Source organism: Sorghum bicolor, chromosome 3 (genome assembly GCF_000003195.3).
Source record: "Sorghum bicolor cultivar BTx623 chromosome 3, Sorghum_bicolor_NCBIv3, whole genome shotgun sequence".
Classification (NCBI taxonomy): domain Eukaryota; kingdom Viridiplantae; phylum Streptophyta; class Magnoliopsida; order Poales; family Poaceae; genus Sorghum; species Sorghum bicolor.
Window position 1 is genome coordinate 2996784 of NC_012872.2, and position 3926 is coordinate 3000709.

Below are 3926 nucleotides of genomic sequence, written 5' to 3' on the forward strand. Positions count from 1 at the left end.
TCCAGATTCTAAGAGAAAAAAAAAGAAAAAGAAGGAAAAAAGAAAAAATGGTAGAGAAAATAAGAAGTAATTTTTTAGCTGTTATTTTTACGAAAACAATATTTCGGATGCTAGTTTTACGAAGCCTATTGTTTTGGCTGCTAAAAGTGCAATTTTCTCCCTCCACTATGGCAGAGACGTAGCGGCGGAGACTCGAGAGTCAACGAGTAAGAGCAGATACAATAATGGACTTATAGCCAAGCTAATACTGATGTGGAGGAAAGAAGATACGAGAGAGATAATACTTTGGCTCTTATGTAAGCACCAAGCTGGGTACGAATGCATAGGTAGTGGTGGACCAAATAACAAGTGTTGTGAGAAGGAATAAAAAAAAGAAGATGTTTTAGAGAAAAGTAGGAGACAACTTATTGTATAATTTAGATCTAATCAAATACAAATAGCTTATAGCCAATCACTCGACTCTATTTGACCTTACTCTAACGAGCTGCACGCAGTGGAGATAGGGTTGCAGTTTTTTTTTCGATAATAGGGATTTGCGCAAGCAGACTTGCCTGCCTCAACCCGCAACAGAAACATGGACGGCCTGTAGTTGTCCAGCGGGCCATTTTTGGCGGGGCGGGCCAAAGTGGGCTTGCAGGCAGGTTCGCACCGCTTTGCATACTTTTGACCTTGTTTGGATGTTGTCGGATTCACCTCAATCCACATGTGCTATAGTGGATTAGGGTGAAATTTAGTTCAAGTTCCACTTCAATCCACTCCAACACATGTGAATTGATGTGAATCCGATTACATGCCAACAAAACCTTAGTCGTATCGTATTCGCACCCGTATCGGAAAATTTTTTTCCCCTATACATAAAACGCAACCACAGGAATCCTCTCTCTCTCGCACCCAGCGACAGGCCAAGAGCCAACCTTTTTCGCGGAGAGAGAGAGAGAGAGGTGGAGGTGAAGGGAACGCGAGAGAGAGAGAGAGAGGAGAGAAACGAAGAGAGGATCGGGATGGCGGTGCTGCGATCTGGGATGGCGATTGGGCCGCCGTAGCTGCGGTCCCTCCGTCGCATCCATGGGCGGAAAAGGGATGGAGATCCACCAGGTTTTCCGTCCTGCTCCGCCACCGCTCCGCCCCGCGGCCGTCCGTAACCTCGAGGTGATCTTTGCATATCTGGGCTCATTGACTGCATAGGAACCTTAAGCAGGGGCAGAGAGCGCTCGATATGGCTCCTGATTCACCCAGAGCACGCCCCCCTGTTCTCCCGCGGCGGAGGGGGCCCCATAGTCTGCGCCCTTTCCGGCTTGTGCTCGGCCGTCAGCTCGCAGTCCCGTGCGGCCGTGCGCGCGGCACCACTGCTCATAGTGCACGTCGGGCCGCCGCAAGCTTTGCGCCGACTCCGACTCGTCAGAGTCTGCCACACGGCCGCCGCCATCGTTAGGCACTAGGGTTTGGGATTGGGAAAGGAAAATAGAGAGAGAAGGAGCGCCTGAGCCAGTTCGAGCGGACGATGTCCCGATGTCGCGGCCTCCCGGTCTGCCTGTGCCGGCCACCCACCTGCCCTGGCCTTGTTGGGCCATCGGGTGGGGATGAAAAGCAGCAGCAGAATGCATGCTTTGGGCTGAATAGTTGACAGGGTTTCATTGGGGTCTTCATTTTTCTTCTTTTTAAATACACAGCATATATATTCAGAAAATTTTGGCTACAGTTTTGGGTATTCAACTGAATACCCTTGAATACTATTTGGGCCGCCCCTGCTGTAATGTTTGGATGCATTCATTTTGAGTGTTGGAATTTATTCCGTTTGTGATGTGATGGTTGCTATGTACTAGTATTTATCTTGAGTGCTTGGAATTTGTTCCTTCTGTTCTTAAATTTGACATTGGTGTCTTGACCTTTTTACATGTTACATCTAGTTGCAATTGAAGTGTTTGGTGAAGTGAGATGTGGATATATCCTTAATTCTGTAGACTGTTTTCTTCCATTGTAGTTGACACTTACCTCTGAAGAACAGTAACTCTGCCATTGTTGTAACATCGTTGTTTGATTCCCATTGTTCCTCATTGGCTTGACATCAGTGTTGCAGTGTGTTACTAAACAACCATGTAGACTATAGAGGTAGAATCTTTTAATTGAGAACAATGCAAATTAATGTATGGTTTGAATGTTTGGATGCATTGAACCAACTTCCATGTCATCTCATGGTGTGAGTTCAGCTTCAGAATATACCTTGTTCTGGTTCATTGTCTGCCTGCTTGTTCTATACTTGGGCTAGACTTCTACACTGTTATATTAATCGGCAGTTTTTGTTGCAGAGCTGGCGGTGTTTCTCCACTGGGGGTGGTGAGCCGAAAGGCAAAGCAGATAGTTTCATGCGTCTTTGGCAATGGTGAGTGTACGAAGATATGGTGCAGCATTGTTTGTTGTTTCATGTTGAACCCAAATTTTGATCTTCACTTTTTATTTGCTTGTTCAGTCAAAATTTGTTTGTTGTTCATAGTATATTTATTGCAGCTCCCACCTAGGTTAGCTTTGGGACCATAGTTCATAGTTTTTTTTTTTTTGAAAACCTGGCAAGAGCACTGCCTCTCAATTAAGTAAGGAAAGAAATTTATATGTGCAGGATAGTTCATAGTGTTTGTTATTCATATCCAAATTTGCAATTTTCAGAGTCCATTGTTCTTTTAGTTGGAATTTGTTAATACCTTCATATTTGCATATAAAATTGAGTACTACCACCTTGTGTATAAAAAAAAAAAGAAACTTACATTAGACTTCTACTCCTGTACTCTGTGTTCTCTTCAAGAATTGATTAAGTGCACCAATTTTACAACCTGAAACAATGTTGATTTTAAGGGCAGCAAGTTTGACAGTCAATCATGTTGTGCTTTGATAGTTGCATGTTCGTTGAAACTTATCAATATTCGAAGACAACTTGCAACACATGGTACAATCACTGATAGGGTACCCTTCACGAAATTAATCTGAATCATCGTAGTGCCAAATTTACCATACTAATTGCTTTTCTCCTTTGTCAGGGCCAAATATCGTGTGGAAAATGCAGGTCCAGTTGCCAAGACCAGGGCCGTCAGTCTGTATGTATTGGTGGCTATAGGGACACCTACATTATATATGATGAACACAGTAAGGAACTGGAGACCGTCCCCTTGAAGACAAGAATGGATCACCAAACGACCTGGCTTTATTTCAGTGGTGCTATTTATCCTAGTTGTATCCTGAAGTATTATTAGTTCGATTAGCTAGCAAACTTCTGAATCTGAACTTATATGTAGTGTAGGAGAGTTATCTCTGGCCGGGTGAACCGAGGCATTTAGTCCCGTACAAGTGGTGCTATTTATCCTAGTGGTATTCTAAAGCACTCTAAGTTTGATTAGCTGGTCACTTCTGAATCTGAACTTATATATAGTGTGAGAGTAATCTTTGGCCGGTTCAACCGAGGCATTTAGTCCCGCACAAGTACAATGTTTATGGTCGCCTTGGTGGGTTCTCTCCCCCAGAAATGTACCTTTATGATCTTTATGATATTGTGATCGATATACTTACCTCGCTGAAATCACTTTCCAATGATCTAAGGGCACTCTAAATATAGAGTCTAAAGTTATTTATTACTTTGAACAATGTGGACTTAGAGTCTAAATAAGACTTAAGTCTTATTTTTTCTATATCTTTCTTCAATAAATATGCTGCCACATCAGCAAAATACCATAAATATTATGTAATTAATTGTCTTCGACTTTGTAATAGAGTCTTGCATTGTGAATGCTCTTAATCCGTGAGTACCCCATCCCCAAACACATAGGGTGGGTTTGGAATCTTTTTGAAAACATGTCTTCATTTTAAATTTGAGGGTCTTAAATTAGGGTCTCTATTTTTAATTTAAGGGCTTCTATTTTGAGAGCTCAACCTTTTTTTCC

The 3926-nt window shown here is 42.7% G+C and overlaps 1 long non-coding RNA gene across 1 annotated transcript; it reads left to right on the forward strand.

Moving 5' to 3' along the window:
- LOC110434226 lies at positions 833 to 3565 on the forward strand. The gene is made up of 3 exons (XR_002451709.1): positions 833 to 1149; positions 2307 to 2380; positions 3030 to 3565. It is a non-coding gene; the product is annotated as an uncharacterized LOC110434226 (long non-coding RNA).